The 24,638-nt window shown below is 35.7% G+C and overlaps 1 long non-coding RNA gene across 1 annotated transcript; it reads left to right on the top strand.

Annotated features, from left to right (window-relative positions):
• LOC126278593 (uncharacterized) lies at positions 1-24,428 on the top strand. The gene is made up of 4 exons (XR_007550728.1): positions 1-181; positions 5,921-6,106; positions 6,661-6,692; positions 19,111-24,428. It is a non-coding gene; the product is annotated as an uncharacterized LOC126278593 (long non-coding RNA).
• The last annotated feature ends 210 nt before the right edge of the window (positions 24,429-24,638 follow it).

The raw sequence follows: 24,638 nt of genomic DNA, 5'->3' as shown, positions 1-24,638 counted from the left end.
GTTAGATTTTAACCTGTTGGGGTGGAGCGAATACCACGGCGCCTCTATGCTTGGACATGAGTGCTGCATAACAGCTTCTCTATTGAAGAGACACGAGATGTATATGAATCAGTTTTCCTGTCTCCGAAAGAAAGTGGCTATTACCAGTACTACATGAAGGGTATATACTTGAATATGTCTGGTATGTCAACTGCAAATTTTTCAGCATTCATTGAACTTTAGGACTCTGTCTCTCAGAATGAACAAAAATGGACTTGTGCCACTATCGAAATAAGCCCTTGACGTATCACGCCGTCAGTTATCGTAATAAAGAGACAACTTTTACGAATATATGAGATGACGCGATAAACGTTTATTTATTTAGTCCTTCAAATCCTATATGTATAGAATATATACAAGGATATTGGACATGGTTAGGTATTTAAAAGATGAAATACAGTTTGTATTGCAATGCTAAGGACTAGATATTCAGGTAATTTAGCACAGATTCTGAAATACAACAAACATCACAGGCAACATACAAAGTAGAATATTAATAATGCATCTTTATTTTTGTTGTTTGGCTTTTATATATTCTGTCAGACTGTAAAAGCAATGATCAATTAAATATGCCTTTACTTCAGCCTTAAAACTACAGAGTTTACCTATTGATTTAATATGTTTAGGTAGATTATTGAAAATCTTTATCCCAGTATGTAGTGTGCCTTTTGGGCACAATGATGTTCTCACCTGTTCGACATGAAGGTCAGATTTTTGCCTTGTATTGTGTGCATGTATATCTTCATTTTTTAATAAGATATCTGGGTGTCTATCGATATATTGTTTGATGAAAACTGATGTTTCGTAGATAAAAATGCAAGGAAGAGGAAGAACTGACAGTTTTTTTGGATATGGGTCTGCACGATTTCGTATTGTTTACCCCTTCAATAATTCTTAGTATTCTCTTTTGCATCCTGGAAAGTTTAATATTTGTTGTTGTATTGCCCCAGAAGATTATGCCATATTTAATTACAGAATGCACATGGGAGTAGTATACATTTAACAGGCTGGCTTTGCTGCAACAAGTTTTTAAGATCCGTATTTTGTAAGAGGTTTTGCTTGGTTTTCTTTGCAAATATTCAATATGTACCTCCCATTTTGTGTTGTTCTGGAGCCAGAGTCCCAGACATTTAGTGCTGTCAACACTTTCAAGAACTCTGTCCCTAAGTTCTATTTCTATGTTTGGGTGGTGTCTTCCTTTTACATTATAGAAGTTCAGTGCAACTGTCCTTTCTTTGTTTATAATTAGCTTGTTGTAGCTGAACCACTGTTCTACACTGTTCATTGTTTGTATAGCGGAGTCTTTTAGTTTTTCTTCTGTTTTACCACTAATAAGGAAGCTTGTATCGTCTGCAAATTGGAGGGTAGTTTGGCAATACTTGTTGTACATAAGATCATTGACATAGAGGAGAAACAGAATGGGTGCTAATACTGATCCTTGAGGGACACCATATTTCACATTTTCATATCCTGAATAGTAGTAGCTGATTTTGTTATGGTGAGTATGTTGCACGTCAACCACCTGTTTGCGACCACATAGGTATGTCTTGAGCCACTCATTGGATATACCTCTAATTCCTAACTGATCAAGCTTCTGCAGTAGGGCATTATGGTCAATGACGTCAAAAGCTTTAGATAAATCAAGACATATGCCTGTCACAAACTCACTTTCATCCAGTTTAGCATAGATTTCATTAAGAAATTCAAATATTGCACTTTCAGTTGAATAGCCCTTCCTGAAGCTATGCTGTGAGGGAGATAGAATTTTATTTTTATTTAGGAAATCAGACAATCTCTTATAAAAAACTTTTCTAAAATTTTAGAAAATACAGGCAGTAGGGCTATTGGTCTATAATTTGAAACACATTCTGGATTTCCTTTTTTGAACAGTGGTTTCAGCTTTGCTGTTTTTAAGCATGAAGGGAAGGTTCCTGATGCCAGTGAGCTGTTGCACAAATGTGTCAAGGGTTCAGCTAAGGCAAGACAACATTTTTTAATAATTGAATCTGGTATTCCATCAATTCCACATGAGTACCCTGTTTTTAAGGTTTTTATAACTGATAAAATTTCTTCAGAATTTGTGGGTGAAAGGAAAAAATATGCAGACACATTTCTCACACTATTGTATGATGGACTTGATATTTTGTTGTGTTCTTCCAGTCCACTCACCAACTGTTCACTTACGTTTGCAAAATATTTGTTGAAGGTCCCTGCAACTTCTGTTGGGCAAGAAATCATTTGTCCTTCATAACATAAGTTCATATTTTTATATTGTTTAGTTTCACTTGTTGCTTGATTTTTTATAACTTCCCATATAGCTTTAGATTTGTTTTTTGAATTTTCAATGTATTTGTCATTTGCCATTGTTTTAGCTTTCCTTACAACATTTTTGAGGATCCTCTTGTAATTCTTCAGGTACAAATGAAATTCATGAGGCATGTTCTGTGCCTTTGCTACAGTGTCTAATCTTCTTTTCTCTGCACAAGATATTCTAATACCTGTTGCAATCCATTTGTTCTTTTTGAAGTTAGGTTGTCATTTTTGCTTTTTTAACGGAAATGCAGCTTCTTCAAAGTATGACATGAAGATTTGCATGGATTTTTCAAACTTTTTGTTAGTGTCTGCACAAGTATACACTTCATACCAAGTTTCTTCACTTAGTCTCTGTACAAAAAGGTTTATTTGTTTGTTAGTGAATTTCCTTGCTTCTTTTACAAGTTCCTCTTTCTCAGTTGTTTCACTTGGGGTGAGCAAAGCAATAAACTGTGCATCGTGATCACTGAAGCCAGTATTAAGATTTCCAGCATAGAAATTGTGATTTACATTTGTGTTTATTAATATCTGATCAATTGTTGAGCTAGTTGTTGGTGTAACTCTTGTAGGGGAGTCTATGGTGGCTTTTATGCTATATGTTTCCAGTAGGGTCATCAAGCTTTGCTGGTCTATTGAGATTTCTTGAAAATCTATATTAAAATCTCCACATATGATCACTGTTTTGTTGAAGTTTTTTTATAGTATTTAAAGCTGCTTCTAGATGGTGATAGAAATCATTTAAGTTCCCATCAGGGCTCCTATATACACAGATGATTATTAATTTTAATGCAGAGAGTTCAACTGGGGATACTTCAAAAATTTTCTCTTCAGCTAACAGTTCAACGGGGTTTTATGTTACAATGATCAATGCCACTTTTAACAAATATACATGACCCTCCATAACTGGATGTAATTCTAGAAAATGATGAAGAAAGATTGAAGTCTGCAAGTTTTGTGACTGACATTGCATCTTTAGGCAGCCAGTGTTCAGTTATACACACTACAGAAACGTTTTGTAGCTCATCAGTACATAAATTTTCAAATTCACTTAATTTGTTTAGCAATGATTGGATATTTTGATGAATCAGCATGAAATTAAAGGGTTTGTTAGGCTTTGGCATATTTAATTGATCACTTACCTTTACCTTGTCAATAAAAAATCATTCAGGTGTGCTGGAAGTACTGCTTTTCTTTTCCCAATTGCACCTATTCTTCTATTATCATCTGCTGCATAATTTTCTTCTGTGTCTGGCTCCCCTGGTAGTTGTTCAGCTGCTGCTCTTACTGTTGATAATATTGCTGCTGGTGTTAGAGTTCAGTTACATAGTCAAAATAATTCGTGATTAAGTTATAAATACCCTGTTTCGCTACATTTATTTAAAGTTTTGCAGACATACATCAATTAACCTTCAGTGACTGTCATTTAGCACACGAGTGAAAGATAAGCATTAAGTGTTGCGTAAGATACTGTGAAAACCTAAAAGCACATAATTTTTTCGGATAAAGGAATTATGCAGCTAACCAGTTGCAAATAACTGTTTGGTACACTTGACTTAGGCTTCAACACCTACTAAAATTGTCGTTATCACAATGAAATTTTGAGAAATCATAAAATTACGATGTGAGAATGTAATGTTCAGAATTTAGACCAGCTATGCTCAAGTCAAAAATAAAATTAAAAAAAATTATTTTATTTTTTACTTAAACATAGCTGTTCTAAATTCTGAGCATTGCTTTCTCGCAGTGTAATTTTACGATTTCTCAAAATTTCATCACCCTTAGTAGGTGTCAAAACCTAGGTCAATTGTACCAAACAGTTATTTGCAACTGGTTGGCTCTATAATTCCTACATTTGAAAATTGTTTATGGTTGCTGAAAAACAACCATGTTCAAAACTGTAAGCACTTAAATGCTGAAATACATGCAAAATACCACATTTACAAATCACTTAATATTAACAGAATCTTTACCCTACTGGCATAAAATGCCAGTAAGCAGTAACAATAATTTGTAAACAACTAATGACTACCATCCACAACAAAGATCCAGTACAGCAGCATCCTTTTCACTTGAACAAATTATTTTTTTGAGATTATAATTTATTCCTAAAATTTCGAATAAAGATTTTGCCTATATGAGTTTTTATGTAAACCTGCAGTTTCAGTCCATAGACTCTGAACTGTAATCCGATTATGATATTTTCATCCACAGGATGCCACAAACTCTCTCTTTCCTAGACTAAAATTATCAGTTTCTCAAGGTCCATGTTTTGTATGCAATAACACATGTAGATTTGACCAAAGAAAGCGAACTGATTCGGCGATTATCATCCGGAGCCTATATGTTCGGGAGATAAGATCCGCTATAGTGTTACCACGCATGTAGTGCTGTATTGATTTGAAAAGATTGGCCATCTCCTGCCGATGTCGGTTATTGGAGGAATCCACCAATAATGGGGCCACTGTGACCGCAGCCTAAGGGCTAAACAACAGATGAGCATTGACCCCGTCAGTTGAGATGTTTTGGTGGTTGTAAGCAGGCTCTGTTAAGTAGTGGAGGTGCGACCATAGTGCACCAACATAATTGCTGAATCACAAATCTCAATATTGCACCAAAACCAACATATCTAAATCTTGTATTTAAGACACTTTCCAGAATGTTTTTGAGGAAGAGAATAGTGTGTGAAGAGTTTATACTGTATACCTTGACTGCCGAACAGAAAACGATGAATGGCTACCTGGTGCAATGTGATGGAAATGAAAAAGGCGGACAGTAATTTGCTGGAATAAATCAGCATGGGTAATAAGAGTTTGTGTTATTAACGCAAAGCTACTACAAAATGACAAACTGGAGTATGAGTGTCTGACAGTTTGTCAGGACCGAAGTAGGTGTGAATGTGATATGCTAGTTGAACAATATCCCAAAGAAGTACTTTTCTGACAGCTTCACATGCTTGTATGAATTTTCTGTGCATTGCACTCAAGTGGGAAGAGACTATATAGAACACCTTGAGCATTAAAAATACCACCTTCAATTTTCTCCCTGTTTTATTAATCCAGTCTCAAAACTTTATGGTCCAATGGTGTTATGTCTCATTTAATGATATAATTTTGCAGTTAGTGGTATGTTTGGATACTGTCTGCAAAATGTATTATGAATAGCTTGTAGAAAAGAAATAATAAAATGTCATGCCTTATATGGATGCTGAAGTTTTACTGCATGAACAGCGAAAATGAGTAAGTGATAAACTTACTTCCTTTCAATTATTTGGTAGGAGATGTCAGTGAGAAAAAGTTTCTAAAGGCTTGAAATTATGTGCAAAGTTTGTCTGAAGTCACTAAGGGCTTTCATTCTCAAATACTTGATGAATATAGTCTGAGTAATTTGTGCTCTATGAGTTAAGTGGCCTCAAAACATACACAATGCTTCTAACTTTAATACTTGACTTACTGTGTTAAACCTTTAACATAACCTCTTAATGAGTAGAACATGATGGATTAATAATTTTTTAAATGCAGCCATTAATTACATGAAGAACTGAAAATCAAATTTTCTTTACCATCTAAAGCCATTAGATACGCAACCTGCAAACTGGAATTGGATGACCTTCACGGTTAGTTAATATAGATACCAAGTACATGGTATTTTTACAAGACAAGTGGAGTCCAGCAATACTGGCAGTGGAGCAGACATCATCATTTCAAAACTCCAGCTCAGAAGACAAAACTTCAATATAAGTGATACCCTGAATCAGGTATGACAACACACCTCACAGTGCATTGCTTAACTGCAAGGAAACACGTGTTATCTGCTGATCAATTATCAAAGTAATTCAGTCTGTGTTTGCCTTTGTGCATAACCTTTCTAAGGTAATACATGTATTTTTTACAGAAGTATTGGTATTTGTCATTCATGTTTGGTGTATTGTGAATGTACTATTAAATTAATGAACATGCAACGTGAGATACACATTGTTCTATTTATGAGTTACTTTTATACTATCAGCATTACACATAGCTTTGTTTCTTGCTACCTACATTGTGTGTATCCAGTTATTTACTGTCTTTTACATGCAACAACATTGTGCATTCTGTAATGTGTGTCACCTGTTGTATGTGGATAGTTGATGCCCAATTTCGATGAGCATTACATTTGCAAGCAGTTATCATAATGTCCACATGTATGTAAAATAAGACATTCCTATCTATAAGACATTGCTATCTATATCTATATGTAGCAGACCACTTTACAGTATGCATTAGAGGTTACTTTCTGTATCACTGTTACTTCCCCCTTTTTCTGTTGCAGTTGTGAATAGTCTGCAGAAAGAATGATTGCTGGTAAGCCTCTGTGTGAGCTCAAGTCTCTCTAATTTTAGATTTACCATTTTTTTATGAGATTTCCATAAGGGGAAGCAATATATTGGATGGCTCTACTGGGAACATACTCTCTCAGAATTTTAACAGTAAACTTTACAATGATGCAAGACAGCTTTCTTGTACCATCTGCCAGTAGAGTTGAATGAAGAGCTCTGTGATGCTTTCATTCTTACAAAATGAACCTGCAGCAAAATTGCTGTCCCAAATTGGACAGCAATATTAAAGTTCTGGTTGAACAATGGTTTTGCAAGCTATGTCTTTTGTGGGTATACTACATTTCCAATGAATCTGTCATGCCTCTGCCTTACCTGGAATTAGTGTTTTGTGCTTGTTTCACATGTGACATGTGTGCTCCTAGATGTTTTATGGATGTGACTGCCTCCAATGTTTTTCCTGCAGTTGGGTTATCATACAATAGCAGGTCTTTCTGCCTATTTATACACAGTATGCTACATTTGTTTATGTTGGGAATGCACCAAGCGATGAACCTCTACATTCCAGCATTTCATTAAAATTTTCTAGAATCACAGCTTCTGTGTATACAAAAACATAATCTGTGAAAAGTCTGTGGCAATCCCACCTGCTTTACATTTTTCGATGATTGATTTTGTTGATTGTCCTTGATGTTTTCGCAATGCGTTGCTACACTGGCTGAAAAATGGGTTGTGGATTCTGACACCGACTGCCTTAAATGATGTAGCTGATGCGCAGCTACGTTTTACAGTACAAGTACTTTAATTTTCACTTTGCACAACCCCCTAATAATACACAGTTATATGTGTATGGGCAGTGCACTATTGTTTAAACTTTCCAGAAGCCTCATTAATAGTTTGCAGGCAAAACTCCACATACTGCTACAATAAATGATAATTAATCGAAAACTCTCAGCTGCCAACAGGTGTTGTTGATATACCTCAATGGAGACAGCTGAAAATGTGTGCCCTGACCGGGACTTGAACCCGCTGTCCCCATTGAGGTATATCAACAACACCTGTTATCATTTCTTTCTAGAGAAACTGCATGGTCATCATTGGTATCTGTTCTTTCGGAACAGTTACTTGTACAATAGTTTCTTGTCGAACATCTACAAGCAGTGAACCTAACCACAAAAGTTTACAGTTCTTGAAGAATAATCAGGTACATATGGAGCAGACACTATCACTGATTTTTACACATGGCCTAATTGTTTAACACTTATTTCATAGCTAATTTGAAGCATTGTTGTTGTTCTAACCAGCACAGGTTACTCGTTTGAAACTCGGCCATAGGCTGACTGTTTCGTGACCAAAATTTGGGCCCTTATATATCATCACAGTAATCTGTACTGAAACTACACCTTGTTCGAAGTACAATTTACGGAAATTACAATTAAAACTTAACTCACTCAGTTAGCTGAATACATCGAAAAATGGCATATTTTTAACAGTTTATTCTACTTCCAGGGTTAAGACGAATTATTTATTTAAATCAGGATATTAACAATTATAATCATTCAAACAATACTTTTGATAAAACAATTAATTACTTTGGAATTAATTCAGGGCTGATTTTGCCAACATGTTTTCGAATATAGCCAAATAGATACTTTAAGATTACTAGCATTTTGTCTTCAAAATGTTTATGATCAGTGCAGAATTTATATTTCTTTATATGTCAACAATAGAATTTAAGTTACAAAACAATTACTGATTTTACCGTATAATAAAAGATACTAACTAGTAATAGTCAAAATAAATTAGAGAATCAATTACATACATAAAACTAAGCACAAAACTAGATCTCGTGTTAAATCCTTTAGAACTGAGGCCAACCTTACTCTTTTACGAAAAGACAGATTATGTTCATGTATGTTAATGGTAAATTGTAAAAAGTGAAAAAATGAATTTAAGGGAGGCAGATGGCAAAACAAGAGAGGAATTAAAATTATCCCAGCTTGCTTCATCACAAGTCTCTTTGGAATTTCTGGCATATTCTGTTATGTCACTTCGATATGTTGTGAAAATTAATGGTTTCTTTAATACTCCACTGGGGTTGTAACATTAGATGTAATATGTCTACTATGAATAAATTAATCAAAGTTTTAGTTGAACATTCTGTTGCTCCAACTTGCTATCAGTTGGTTCAATCAGATAGGTATGCAAGTGTTGGGGAGAGCTTCAAGTCACTGCAGCAAGCAAAATAGGTTGGCTGAAGAGCAGCAGACAGCTGGGCAGAAGCCCCTGGGATTCCTGCAGTGGTAAAAACAGTCACTGCGTGGTTGTAAACACTAAGCAGTATCGCAGGATTCTGACTGTGTTAAAGATAAAGCTTCAGATATTCATCAAAAGCACTAAAATTTAATGAAAGTGTTGATTGCTATTTGTTGAAAATTGGCATATTGAGAACTGTGGCTGTCATAGAATGAGGTTTATAACTGAAACTGCAACCAGCCATATGTATGGTTTAACAAGGTTTATTTGCATCAAACCATAATTAGCATTGAAGCATTGAAATTGTAGCAAAAGTTCCAGACATGCTACAAATTTGTATGACACACCATTTGGTAGGGTTCCAACTCAGTTATAAAATGAGTTTATTTATTACAGTACAAAACAGGTATACTAATTATAACAAAAAATTATTTAATAAGTATCATCTGAGTGCCAAAGCAAAGAGATCTCCACAGATATGCAATAGATTAGTTCCCACATGAAAGATTTATAATATTGTTTCAATTTATTTATTTTTGTTTAATATGAAAATTTATAAGCCATTGTTTGTAAGATATCTGTTTAAGTAACATAGTAAGGAAGCGGCAAGCTGTATAAAGTAATACATCTGACAGATGCCTACCATTACATTTCGTGCAAATGTAAAATATAATTTAAAGTTTATTATCCTGTGGTGTGTAATGTATAATGATATTACATCTAGATGCAAATCTTTTAGCAGTGTATATTATGAATATCTGAAATATTTAAAATTGTAAAACGTTGTACCTATCTTCCATATTATTACTTGACCATAGTAGTCCATCAGGTGATGGAATTGATAAAGAGGCATGCAGGGGCTGTTTCTAGGTCTTTTGATGTTTGTAGCTGGATGGATAATGTTCTTGGTAAGGTTGAGTGGTCAATCAGCCACAAGTGTTTAGGTGTGTTCGATGATGGAATATTTCAATGTACACCTATTATGACATAATCATTTTCTTGTAGATTAGCTGGTGATTTAGAGAATGTTTGAACAGTGAATGCTAGTATAGCAAACAGTGACTGAACTTTGCTATGGTGAATTGGTTACTACACATTGACATGAAAGTGTTGAGCATTAGGAATTTATTCAGTTTAGCTGATTTTGCTGCACAGCACAATGCCTTTGTCTTACATCAATCATTGCTTGCAAATCCTCTGCTGGGTCAATTATTTCACCTTCCCTTTGTTTCACTGTGTATAATAATAGCCTTTGTAAGGCCACCATTCAAAGTAACTTATTTTTGTTCTGAATAAAATGACAGTGAACTCTAATCCAGTGGTTAGGCTACATTAATATCCTGAGGAGTCATTTCTGTACTTAATAATTTTCATATTCATGATGTGATTTTCTATAATACTATTCATTGATTGTTTATTTGGCTGGCAGTATGATTAGTAGATGCTTTTATAACAGCACAGTTCAACAGTGTACAACTGAGCCCCTATGTATACAGACTTAAACCCAGATGTAAGGTTGTGTACTTTCCCTGTTGTGGTTAGGTGGCAACAAATTGAGTTCAACTAATGATCGACAATATTTATCTGTTACTGTAAATCCGTGATACCATTTTGCCCATAGTTACTTCTACATCTGAAGATTTCTCACTGTTGAAAATGACATGCTGTGTTCTGTTTGCTAGAAACTCTTCAATATAATTGCATAGCTGGTCTGTTATTCCAAAAGTTCAATGAACAGAATGAAAGATGTGATGAAATTAAATCATCAATCAACAGTTCCAAAGTGTCAGAAGGAGCCATTAAGCAAGATGCTGAATGATATGACAAACAGGTGGAAGAACTGATTTAAAAAATTTGATAATCAGTCAGCATCAGATCATGCCAAATACCAACAAACAACGCAGGACATCAAGAAACTACAGCATGATATTATCACATGTGTAGATAGCCAGCAACATGCTATCTAGCTAGTGCAAACTGAAATGCAACTAAGTGGGCAACTTATAAGTGGCAAGAGGAAACTGTAGGGAAATTAGCACACTATGTTCACAAAATTAATACTGAACAATGCAGTGGGTACAAAAATTGGATAAATTTTCTAATGAGCTAAATCAAACACAATCATTTCAACAAGTGCTTGGTTACATTAAGAAACAAGTCTACAGTAGAGTTAAATCAATTTTACATCAACGAATTTGTACAGGGAATCCTTGGAATGCAATAACTAATAACGAAAATTTCCTTCATTACAGTAATTTTGTTAAGTTCCATGCTAACATAAAACTTAAATCCCACACCATGTCTCAACCAGTTATAAGGAAATTTGCCCAAATGGTACATCGAGACACAGAAAATAACTTTTGTAATGTGACAGCTAGATGATAAAGCTTAAACATGAGCTCTGAAGACAGGCACCAAACATCAAACTTATAAGCAATGTAAGGAAGCATTTTTAGATAAATATTGGTCAAATGTGCAACAAAATGAAATCCATACTAGTCTACATAATGCTAGAACTTGTGATATGGAAAGGAAGAATAAATTGCAAAAATATTTTGACAGTTATTATAGAAAAAGTGAAACATTCAATATGTCACTATCAGACAAATTATTTGTCATGATAATCACTTCCCAATTACCCCTTGAAATTCAGGAAAAACTAGTTGGAGAATCCATAACTGATATCCAGGCACTGTGAAATGTGTTAAGGGACTTACATTCTGTGAATTTCAGATGTTAAAAGCTGTGTCACAGTGATGAAATGTAAAAGGTCAATGATTAAATAACTTTCAGTATGAAGACAATTACAGTGCTTCCTACCAACACAGGAATGGGTCAAGGAGAGGCAGAGGAGGAAACTATAGAACATGGTAGCTACAACCCAGAATGTGTTGACTATCACTGATAGATGTCACAAAACAGAGATGAAAGGATGAGCAGCCAAATAGTGGGTTTAGATCACGTATAGATTCAACATGTGCAGGAAATGATCAAGGGTTCCTAATGCAGTCCAATAGGAAAGACAGCTGTAGGACCACCAACTGATAATTTTCGTGTAATGGCTATAGGGGAAGGTATGAAAGAGTATCTACTGCAAGAGGAAAATATTGTATTATAGAAATAAAAGGCTATAGAAACAATATCAAACCTGTAGTAGATACATGTAGTTCAGTCAATGCTGCCTCATACCACCCGTACCACAAATGGCTACAAAAGGTAGTATGGATGCATCAGTATATATTGCAGTGCAAGTTCCTGATTGATAGTGTAAGGGCAGATATTAACCAGTATAATAATAGATAGGAATCAATCTGAAATTTTCAGTGCTGGTGATACCAGGCATGAATGTACTATTATCAATCTGGTGGTGAGTGCTTGAAGAAAGCATGCAAGAAACATTGATCACACAACAAATACTGTTATGATAAAAAGTGAAGTCAAGATTTCAGTGTACCTTTCAAGGGCACTGTGTCTTCAAAGATGGAACAATAGGAACCATCACTATTCTTTGCAGAGGATCAGAAGCAGTTCTGATCATGTGGTGAACGTGAGACAGTGACCTGCTCAATAAAAAGCAATGGAGATGGGAAATTTAACAAGATGATACCATGCTGAAATAGAAGAGTCCATAACTTTGATGGAGAATAGCCCAAACAAATTTATCAGTAGGTTAGCAAAAACTGCAAGAAAACAACAAAAAATATTTTCTGATAAACCAGGGGGCATACAAAGCACCCTGTCATTTCCAAACTAAAGAACATGTAATATTTAACTCCAAGCAGGACCCAGTACCTCAGACAAAAGTAGACATTTTTCACAATAGATTACAGGCAATTCTACAGGAGGAAATCACTGGATGGTCTTCTAGTCTGTACAATTACAGATTGTACATTAATGAAAAGAAAGATGGTGAAATCAGAATAGTTCTAGATGCTAGTGTAGTGCTCCCAGAATTTTACGAAAGTCTGGAGACACTTGTGTTCTAGCCATTTCGAACACGCATTATTTTAAAGCAGGGCATAAGGATGAGCACAGGATAATGCACCCATTTATTGTTTGTGTAGGTGAAACTGGAAGGGAGATAATTCGTCGGCACTGGCAAGTGTTCAGCGCAACCTGCCAAGAATAAGCAAAAACGGCCCGGAAGCTCCGTGGCCGGCTGCAAAGAGTAATGTAGCATTGTATTGTTGAAAAACAAATGGAGAGACTCGAAATAGTGACTGATTATTAGACTTCGAACTGTTGTTGAGAGTACGTGGACTGGATGTGGATAGTCAGCCATGATAAAAGCTTATGTATTAATTGTGTTCAAAAATGTGTAACTGATTCAGGGTGTCCGGTAATGTGTGGGCTTACATCATAAAGTTTAGTTGTTTTTTTGTGCAAAGTGGAAATAAATATGTTGTGGTGCAATGAATTATATTCCAAGAGTAGCATATTTTTTTAAAATAAGAAGAGAGGGAGCGAGAGAATGAAAATTTCCCCTTTCTAGCAGTGAAATCGTCAGAGAAGTGTCCAGTGGTAGCAGAAGTTATCATAGCTGCAAGAAAGCAGAACCAGCATTGTTCAACAAGTAAATCCACGAAAATGCTTAACTGTATAGAGACAGCTTAATATTACACTGTGCTACCACACTAGACCACTAAATAAAATGATGTACACAAGTTTGGAAGGCATGGTTCAGTAGTGTGAAGTTTTTTCAGAGAGTAATGCTGAAGCAATTAGTGAACAGAAAATGATGATTTTTCATCTGAAAAAGAACTATAATATTTCATCCACAAAAGAATTATCATAGAAGGAAACAGAAGGACGCAATAGATATTACATTATGTTAGTATTGACTTGGAAGAATAGCAAGTAGGAACAATGGAACCACCCCAACATCTTCAAAAATGTGATGGTCTAGATGTCACCATTTCCTTTCTTACAGACAATATTACAGCACAGAAAATATTTGAACTTACTCATACAATAATGAAAATTTAAGAATTAGTTCTGACCACACACTTGCAATGAACAGCTATTAACTGTAAACTACAATTTGTTATTTTTATTGCATTTTTGGAATATACGCAAGCAAAATTTCAAGTTTGTGGTACATTATTTGGCACGCGCTTGCTACCTATGTAGTTAACACTTTCACTTTCTGTTGCTGTGTGGACAGTGAATGCTTGTAGCTTATGTAGTGTTGAAAGGTGAGTGACAGATACAACCAATGTTGTACTCTGGTTGGATGTTGGTGAATACACAGATGTACCACACAAGTTTTATTTTGTAATGTGTTATATACAGAAATGGGCAACATAGTCCAGTATCATAATGAAAACAGTGCTATTATACTAATAAAGTAAGAGAGGCACATACAAGGTTTTCCCTAAGATTCTGCTAAAGCAGTCATTAAAGGCTTCACGCATTGCCTTTTGACACCAAAATGCATTTCATTTAGCATTTCTGTATTCATAGCCCTATGTTTTGTTTTCACCTATAATGCCATAGTCATTATTTCCATACAGATACTGTGCAGTATGGACCTTATATGTAATATAAGACTGTGTAAACAAAATGACCCAGCATTATTTGATAATGTAAGCTTAGGTCAATTACTGGAGTCAGTGACAGCCATCAAATTTCTAAGAATATCTACCCAGTGTGATTTCAGGTGTAACGACCACTTAAGGTTAGTACTTGTGGAAGCGGATTTCAGACTATGATTGATTAGAAGAAACATAAGAATTGCAGTTCACCCAAAGTAGTCTATGCTTGCTTCTTTAGCTACCACATCTGCTGATTAACTTTTCCATTGTACTCTCGTAACAAGCAGAATGACACCATCTTCTCGAAAATTTCTAGATGGAGAAAGGCTGTCTGAAGACAAAGATTTATTTATGTGCTTTATACACTCATCCTTCAGAAATCTATTGTATGTACTGATGTTGAATGGCTAATAAAGAATCTGAGTGTGAATTGAAGGGCACTCAGGGAGTCAAAACTTTTGGTGAATTTCACAGGATTATAAATCTCATCTGCTCCAGTGTCTTCAGATCATGAACAGTTCTGCGTAAAGGACAGTAAGATGACAGAGGTCATGTGCACATGAACTATGCATATGTGAAAATTTGTGTATATTTTGTCTACATCTGACAAAGAACTTAGTATGATAGCTAAATAATTTCTAGTAATTTTTATTTAGCATGCCTGGCTACCACTCAACACTTTCTCTATGTGATGAGTAACATTCTGTCTTTTTCATAGTGCTGTTAATAAGTCTGATTTGATAGAGGAGTATTAGAAGAGTATTAAGGATACACACAGGGAAACCACAGAGCAGATAAGTGAGCATCCAGTTCAGATCCATCAGTGAATTTTCCCTTATAGCTATGGCGTTCACAAATATGAAAAATATAAAGTTGAAAACATATTTAGGAATCAGTCTCTCCTAATCAGTCTCTTTGTGATCCACCCCCACTGCCCCCAAATCACTCCCTGTTAAATTTCCAGAATTTCTTACCCTTGAACCTTGCCTCATCGTCATTCCCCAAATCCCTCAACATACAAACATTACATCCACAGAAAGAACCACAGTCCACCATCTAAAGACTGATCCTGACCTTACAATCCTACCTGTGAACAAAGCCTCCACCACTGTTGTTTTGAAGCGCAAGGATTACCTGGCAGAAGGACTCTGCCAGCTGTGAAATACTCCCACCTACAAACCTTGCCACCCATTTCAGAAGGCCAGCAGGATCTCCAGTCACTACTCAGATCCATAGACCCATTGTAGCAGTTCTGCCTGCTTTATTTATTTCTTCATTTGTTTTCCTCAGTGTCAACATACTGGCTGAATAGTTAGGGGTTGGATGTGCAACTACTGTCTACAATAAATGATGTAGTCGACAGATGCACAGTTGTGTTTCACAGTTTTTTACTTTCTCTTTTCACAACCCCCCAATAACACACAGTTATATAAGACCGGTGCACAATTGTTCAACTTTTGATAAGCCTCATTACTAGTTTCCAGGCAAATGTCTACATACTGGTACAATAGTTTACTGTTGAACATCTACTAGCAGTAAAAACAGGCACATAATTCACAGTTCTTTCAGAATAATCAGGTATGTATAGAACAGACACTGTCGTTGCTTTATGCCCATGTCCCTACTGCTATTGAACACTATCTTTCTCAACGCCCAATGGATTCCAAACCAATAACCTCCTTCCTAGTTGCCATGACCAACTATATCCTAACCCACAAGTACCTCTCCTTTGAAGAAATACCTACAAACAAATCCGGGGTACGGCTATGGGCACCCATGTGGCACCATCCTGTGCCAGTTTATTCATTGGCCATCTAGAAGAATCCTTCCTAAAAACCCAGAATCCTAAACTCCTCATCTGGTTCAGATTCGTTGATGACATCTTTGTGATCTGGATCGAGGGTGAGTACACCCTATCCACATTCCTCCAGATCCTCAACAACTTCTCCCCCCATTTGCTTCACTTGGTCCTACTGAACCCAACAAGCCACCTTCCTAGATGTTGACCTTCACCTCAAAGATGGCTACATCAGTGACTCAGTCCATATCAAACCTACTAACCACCAGCAATACCTCCACTTTGACAGCTGCCACCCGTTCCATACCAAGAAGTCCCTTCCCTACAGCCTAGCCACTCGTGGTCTTCACATCTGCAGTGACAAGCTGTCACTCTCTCTATATATAGAGGGTCTCACTGAAGTCTTCACAGACCAGAATTATCCTCCCAACTCTCTACAAAAACAAATGATGAAAGCCTTATCTTTCCAGTCTCCCACCACCTCCCAAAGTCCCATCATTTGGCCACAGAGGAGTATTCTTCTCATAACTCAGTACCACCCAGAACTGGAGCAACTGAATCACATTCTCTGCCAGGGTTTCAATTACCTCTCATTGTGCCCTGAAATGAGAAATGTCCTGCCCGTATCCTTCCCAACCCTCCCACAGTGGTATTCTGCCATCCACCGAACATACACAATATACTTGTCCATCCTGACGCAACCCCTGCTCCCAACCCCTTATGTCATGGCTCATATGCCTGTAACAGACCTAGATGCAAGACCTGTCCCATGCATCCTCCCACAACCACCTACTCCAGTCCAGTCACAAACATCACCTATCCCATCAAAGGCAGGGCTACCTGTGAAACGAGTCATGTGATCTTGAAGCTAAGCTGCAACCACTGTGCTGCATTTCTGTGTGTGCATGACAACCAACAAGCTTTCTGTTTGCTTGAATGTCTAGCGACAAACTGTGGCCAAGACCCTCTGTTTCTGAACACAGTGCCAAACATGACATCTTTCATTTCAATGACTGCTTCACAGCCTGTACCATAAGGATCCTTCCCACCAACACTAGCTTTTCTGAATTGTGCAGGTGGGAACCTCCCTGCAGCACATCCTATATTTGCATAACCCTCCTGGCCTCAACCTTCTTTAGTCACTGTTCTCACCCGTCCAGCCCCTTCCCTGTTCCCATTCCAGCACTACACAGCCATCATTCCACCATCACACCCAGTCCTTCTACTTCTGCCCTTCTCTGCTTCCCCCCCCCCTCCCCCAATGTTCCCCCACCACTCCCCTGCCCGCTTTCTAACCTACAGCACTTCACTGTCCACCACCTCTACCAAACTATGCCCCCCCCCCCCCCCTCCCTGCCCTAGCCTCCTTACACCAACCCAGTTTCAGTGTGGTTTCAGTTGCCTGAGGCTGCACTCATGTGTGTAAGTTGCATTTGTGGGAGTGTGTGTATGTGTGCCTGTCATCTATTGTTGACGAAGGTGTTACTGCCCTAAAGCTGTATTTCTGACAGTCCTTTTGTTGTGCCTATCTGCAACTCAGAATCTCTGCTCCTTTTCATAATATTTCATAATAATGTTACATTCCATCATGGGTTTTCCATTGTTTGATTTCTCCTAAATCTCAGTAATTGTAAAGTTACTGTGGCTATAGACAGCAATCACCTCTAGCTCTGAGCCAGGGTTAGTATCAGCCTATGTTGCCTATGTAGAAAGTATTCAGTAGAGTCAAAGTGTTAGCAGCGGACTGGTAACACCTCAGCTCACACAGAAAGTGGCTAAGGAGCTACCTGGTTTTGCGTATTCAGACCAGTCAACAGAGAAAACTTTAGAAACACATGTAAATCTAAATAAGAAATGTGAAATAAAAATAGAAGTTACAGATCCGAATCTTGCTTTTTAATGGCAGAGACAGAAGCAACAACAGTTTATATGGTCCTAAAAATAATTTACATGCAAAGAAGATACTGGATGTACAGTAATGGAATATCCTCAGATGAATTGGTAAAAGATGTTATAGATACATCAGATCTGGGCCACATTGTATATTGTTGCAAAATGAGGAGATGCACTAAAAAATATAGATACTTACAATTTTACAGCTGTTGAGTAAGTAATATTTTCTTGAGTTTACAATTCATAAAGCACATAAGAAAGTTTGATTATTCTTAATGCTTAAACCATGTCATTAAACACACTCAGGAAATATTTGAGAAACTACATACTACATATGAGTGAAGTTGTGGTGGATCCACTGAAAGATTTTTCTTTCTAAAAAGATCTTCAGATATGTAATATACAGAACAGAAATAAGTCATTTAAAGAAAACTTTTATTGTATTTCAAAATGAGGCAAAACAGTAATGAGATTGTCTCATTGCAATGGCTAGGAAATGTAGCATCCAGAACCATGTTCAGTCATGGAACTTCTTAACATACCTGTCCCACAATATATTACTCTGGCTGTTTTTGCCATTTCCTGTAGTGGGCAGAAGAGCCAATTATTTGTGCCTCTAAGTAAAATATGTATCACCTGTGATTATTGCCTGACACAGTTTCAGATCACTGAAATCCTAGTACCAGACAAAACCTGGTTTAATAATGCTAAATTCAGCAAATATAAGCACTTCTTAAGAATTATGTTTAGTTAGTTCTGAACATTGGCCTATGTACAACAAGCAAATAGCATGTTTAATGTAAATAAAAGATCCAAACACAAAATAAGTTGCACACATATTCATGAACTAATGACTTTACTCACTGTATCCCCAAATGATACTTTGCAGGCCAATTAGTTCCATTGTGTTTGAGAGGATTTTACACATTCACATTGTTTATACAGACTTCACCTTGTTGTTGCAGACTGTGTACAGTACCTGTGGCTCCTGGGCAGCAGTGCACATGTAGTGTATAAGGCTATATTGATTGTCCCTTTAAGTGGAAATCCATAAAGATGATAAGCATGTTTGCATCACACGTGCAATATCAATAGGCTTCTGATCAAGAAGAACCATTCATGTAGATGTTACAGTAATATACACTGGTCACAGTTCTGCCATGCTCAGCAGAGTATGACAAAATACAATAGGTCTGGTTATAGCTACATGCAGCCTTCCAGTGCATAGTGACACATGTTGTGACTGATTGTCTAATATTGTTAAACCTGTTTTACTGATAATATTAGGCACCATAATACAAACTAGATAAATTTATTTGTGAGAGTCTATATACAGGAAACTGCATTAGTCAAGAGCAGAAAGGTTCATTACATTCATTCCCAAGAAACAGCAGATAAATTAGTTCTTCACTATGCATTATAGAGTTAATTATTTTAATTTATATCAATAATATATTAGACAATTAAGAGAAATCACTGTTATCATTTCAAGGAATTATTAGCTGAGTTTCTTAATTCTATTATTGAAATTATTCTTCATTCCTGATACAGTATTTCTCTATGTGTAAAATAACTTAATATTTGTAACAACAAATAATTACACTTTTAATTCCATGCTACTTTGTTCAGATCAGCAGATTTTCCAAAAAGCTTGCAAAAAATTCTGAAATTTGAAAGAATCTTTTAAGTATATTTCAGCAATTTAAATTCAATAATTTGTTGGTATGTATATATTTTATTCTTGTAAACTTCAGTAATTAATAATATAGTAAATGTATGCATATTCTTGGGGAACAGGGAATACATTTACTGTATTGTATTGTATTGTATATTTATTGGTCCTGTGAATTATAAACTGTACAGGGGTACATAATGATATAGGGCAAGCCAAATAATTTGCTATAAAGTTTAACAGAAAAACTGTTGTATGGCTTTCAGTATATAAAAATATAACTCTTAATGTATGGGAATAACATTTCACAAATACACAAATAAATTTTACATGCGTACATTTCATACTTTCGACCTTGATTATACAGACACACACATATATGTAATAGACCACATATAATAAGCTGTAAACTATAAAGCTGAGAATCTCCCTTCTGAAATTATTGAATTGATGGAGAAAATGAAAGATTGCTATATACTTTTTTAGAGATACTAAACTACAATATTTCTCAACAAAATATAAACTGCCCAGAAAAACATACAGAGAGTCCTTGACTGACTGTGAAATAAGGAACTCTAGCTGTATCAGTAAAACTGCCTGGAAAATAATGCATAAAGAAAGTGGGAAACAGAATTCCTATGAACACAACAACATAACATTAAAAGAAAATGGTGAAGAAATAAATGACCCAAAAGAAGTCTGTGAGAAATTTATAGAAAAGTTCAGTACAGTTGGTACAAATGAACTTCAAGTCAAGCCACTAAATTTTAGTCTTGGAAAATTGAGCCAGTCCTTTTATATCCACAGCATTACTGAGAGGTACATCCTAGCAATCATATCAGCACTTTGACCAAAAATGTCTTGTGGCCGGGATGACATTTCACCTAAACTGCTAAAGGAATGCAGGGATGAATTAGTGAAACCCCTGACTCACTTGATAAGTACCTTCCTCAGAAATGGAGTATTCCCTGACCTTTTGAAAATTACTGAAATTATACCAGTGCATAAAAATTGATTAAAAACTGACACTAAAAACTACAGGCCAGTATCATTAACCTCAGCACTAGGCAAATTGTTAGAGAGAGTAATACTAAATCAAGTTGAATCATATTCCACCAAATACAATCTGTTAAACAACCTACAACATGGATTTAGGAAAGGGAGATCTACTACAACAGCAGTAGCATCTTTTATACTTGAAATATTAAATAAGCTGGACAGAAGTGACAAGGTAATAGGCACTTTCCTAGATATGAGTAAAGCCTTTGATACTGTGAATCATGCCATTCTTCTGTGTAAGCTAGAAGAGTACAGTTTGAGAGGACTAGCCTTGAAACTACTTACTTCCTATTTGAAAGACAGGAAACAGTGTGTAAAGCTAACTTATCAAAATAATGAGCAGCTCCTAACAACCAAATCAAACTTCAGTACACTTCAATGTGGTGTACCTCAAGGAAGCATACTAGGGCCTTTTCTGTTCCTTGTATATGTAAATAATTTATTTGAACCCCAAAATTGCATGGTTGTAAGCTATGCCAATGACATATCCTTCATCAGCTGTGGCAGTGATATGCAGTCAGCAGCTAAAAGTACCGTGATCAGTTTCAATACTCTGTCCACATACCTTACAGCAAACAAGCTTCTTGTAAATAAAGACAAAATGGTAATAATGAAGTTCATTCACAGTTATAATGTGCCATAACTGGCACTGTATTTACATCCCCATTGGGTGTTGCATATGCAAATTCACATAAATTTTTGGGCAATAAATTTTTGGGCATCGTTGTTGATGAACACTTATCATGGAAAGACCATGTAGATAAAATTTGCAAGAAAATCAGTAGAAATGTATATCTACTGAAATGGGTCTCAGCCTTCTTGGACCATGATACTTTAAGGCAAATATATTTTGGGTTAATTCATCCGCACCTTCAGTATGGTATTGAGATATGGGGTGGAGCATCAGCAGTTCATATAGATACACTTTTAAGATTAGAAAAAAAAAGGCAGTAAGAATGGTAGCCAAGCTAAAGAAGAGAGAGCCTTGTAGAGACATCTTTAGAAAATATAAAATTCTTATGGTGTACTCCATGTATATATTGCAGACAGTCATGTTCGTGAAACAAAATCCTGAATTTAATATGAGAAACAGTAATGTTCACAACTATTATACACAGGGAAGGGAAAATTTTCATAGAATTGTGACCAATAAAAAGGCAACGGACCACAGCCCAAACTGAATGGGAGCAATTTTCTACAATGCACTACCCTGTGAACTCAAGAAAGTAAATCTAAATATGCTAAAGAGTATACTGAAGCAATTATTAATAGAGAAGTGTTGTTACTCTATAGAGGACTTTAAGTTGTAGTGCCATCTTGGAAAACAGTGTATATAGAAAATGGGTCCGATCTATCAGTGCTATGAAAGAATGTAATTATACACTGTATTATGTGTACTGTACTATTACAAACATAAGCTAAATTGTGTTTCACTATAGAGGAATCTACTTGTAGTGCAGTTTTGAAAAATAATGTATACAGACACGTGTCTGATCCATATGTTGTTATGGAAGAATGTAAATATTTTACTGTATATGTGTAATTAATCTAAATTTTCCTGACAATGTCCGAAAACTTTTTGTTATATGGACAGAAAATAAATAAATAAATAAATACACATATAAATCTACATGGAGTACACATAAAATTGTATTATTGTACTTCATAGTTGCATGTTCTCAATATAACTACAATGAACACCCATACTAGTACATCATCTGTACAAATGGCTTGGCCTTATTTGTAATGGATCTTATGTATGTCCATTTGGGTTCATTTCCTAAATAGTTACTATTTCTTGTAAGCTAAGCACATTAGCATGTTATAGCAGCTGTATTTCCATAGAGGTATATTTTTTACATTTACCAGTCTTTTGCAACTCATGTATTAAGTATTAAATAAACCAACCTGTTACAAATGTGTCAACATTGTTAATAAGTGAACAAATGAAGGCTTATCTGTCTATCTAGCCATTCATGTTTTGTGGGTCCCATCATGAAAGAGACTAGGAATAACCACATGAACACACCATTACTTTGCATCAAACAATAGTTAATATTGTTGTGATAAGAACAAAGGCCCATCTATGATTATCTTTACTACTGTGACTCTCAGCAAACCAATGCTATCACAGACACTGATGCTAGTATATCTGCAACTGCTGACGTGCAGCTGTGGGTATGGATGGTGCAGCTAGTGGGGGCACTGAAGTGAGAATTCTATACTTCTCTGTCTCATGGGGACCCATACTTGGCAAATTGTTCTTTATTTTATACACAAATCATTTCTGAAATATTGTTAATTATGGCAATGTAGCTACTCACATGGTTGAAATAACTCTATTATTCAACTATGTGGGCAGAGGAAACTTGGAAATAAAAGCCAGCTTGAAAGTAAAGATTTGCAAAAATAAATTTTAATAGTACTGTACATTGCTTAAAGATTTTGTTTGAATTTCAGGCTAAAAAAACAACATATTAAGATATCAGTATTTGCATAGATGAGTAAGTAGAAGAAAACATTGCATGTACAAAATTCCTTGGGATAATAATTGATGAAAATGTAAATTGGGAGAAACAATGTGGCAAACCTCACTTCCAAGTTCTATGTTCTGCACAAACTCAGGAATGTAAAAGTCATAAATAATATGAAATTGACACATAAATTTGTTCTTCATTAAGTTTTACCGTAATTTTCTGGGGAAACATCTCCAGAATGAATACTGATAGTGTACTCAAATTGCAGAAAAGAGCAATAAGAATTATAGCTAACCATTAAAAGAAAAGCATCAGGTAGACCAGCAATTAAAGCACTTAAGATACTAGCACTACCAAGCATATTCCTACATTAAATCATATGCTGGCCCAAATTCAAATATGTTCCTGATGCTCACGATATTAAGACATGAAAAATCCATCAAAAAGAAACTAAATTTCTTCCATGAGTACAGAAACATCACCATGCACTTAAAATCAATCCCATCCTATACAGTAACAAAAGCATAGAAAAAACCCATCAGATTTTAGAGATAAATGATAAAAACAGTTTTAAAAAATTCTCTCAGAACATTTTTGATAGAAAACTGTTTATATGTCGAGGATCATATTATGTGCACAATAGTGTAAGAAGTATTGCAACAGAGTACTGAATAAAAATTAGATGTAGCATGTGTAAATCGCAAAACATATTCTTAAAAGAGAGATAAACTTTTCAGCCATAGAGAAATATATGTACATGGAGTACAGCTGATGTACTGTAAGCAAAATTGTAATTTAATATGGTATAGGCCAAGCATATTTATGCAATACTAAATGCTAGTTATTAGACATATGTATACCTTTAAAAGCTTGTGACACAAATGTGACCTGATCCTTATAATGTATGTTGTTTATGAATAGAATAAACATTATGTTACATTTACAGGGTTTCTCAATTTTGTGCTTTATGTAAGATGAGAGTTTGTTGAAGATTTTTACGCCAGAGAGGACCCTTTTCATAGAGTGCTGTTTCATGCTGCTGATGTAAATTGCTTTCTTTATTTCTGGGACTGTATTGATGCAAGTGAGAATAAATGTTGGAATGCAGTCTTTTAACAAGCAATGTATGATTTTTAGAATATACATGGTTACTATGGTTAGCGCACCAGCTTTTGGAAACAAGCCACAATGTGATTCCTTATTTTAAGTGCACAGATGATTAATATAGCTCTTTTTGGAAGTATCAATGGCTTACTTGGATATACTTTGGTTGTCACTCCCCAAA

Source organism: Schistocerca gregaria, chromosome 6 (genome assembly GCF_023897955.1).
Source record: "Schistocerca gregaria isolate iqSchGreg1 chromosome 6, iqSchGreg1.2, whole genome shotgun sequence".
Classification (NCBI taxonomy): Eukaryota; Metazoa; Arthropoda; class Insecta; order Orthoptera; family Acrididae; genus Schistocerca; species Schistocerca gregaria.
Note: the sequence above shows the minus strand (reverse complement) of the source record. Positions and strands in the feature narration are given on the sequence as shown.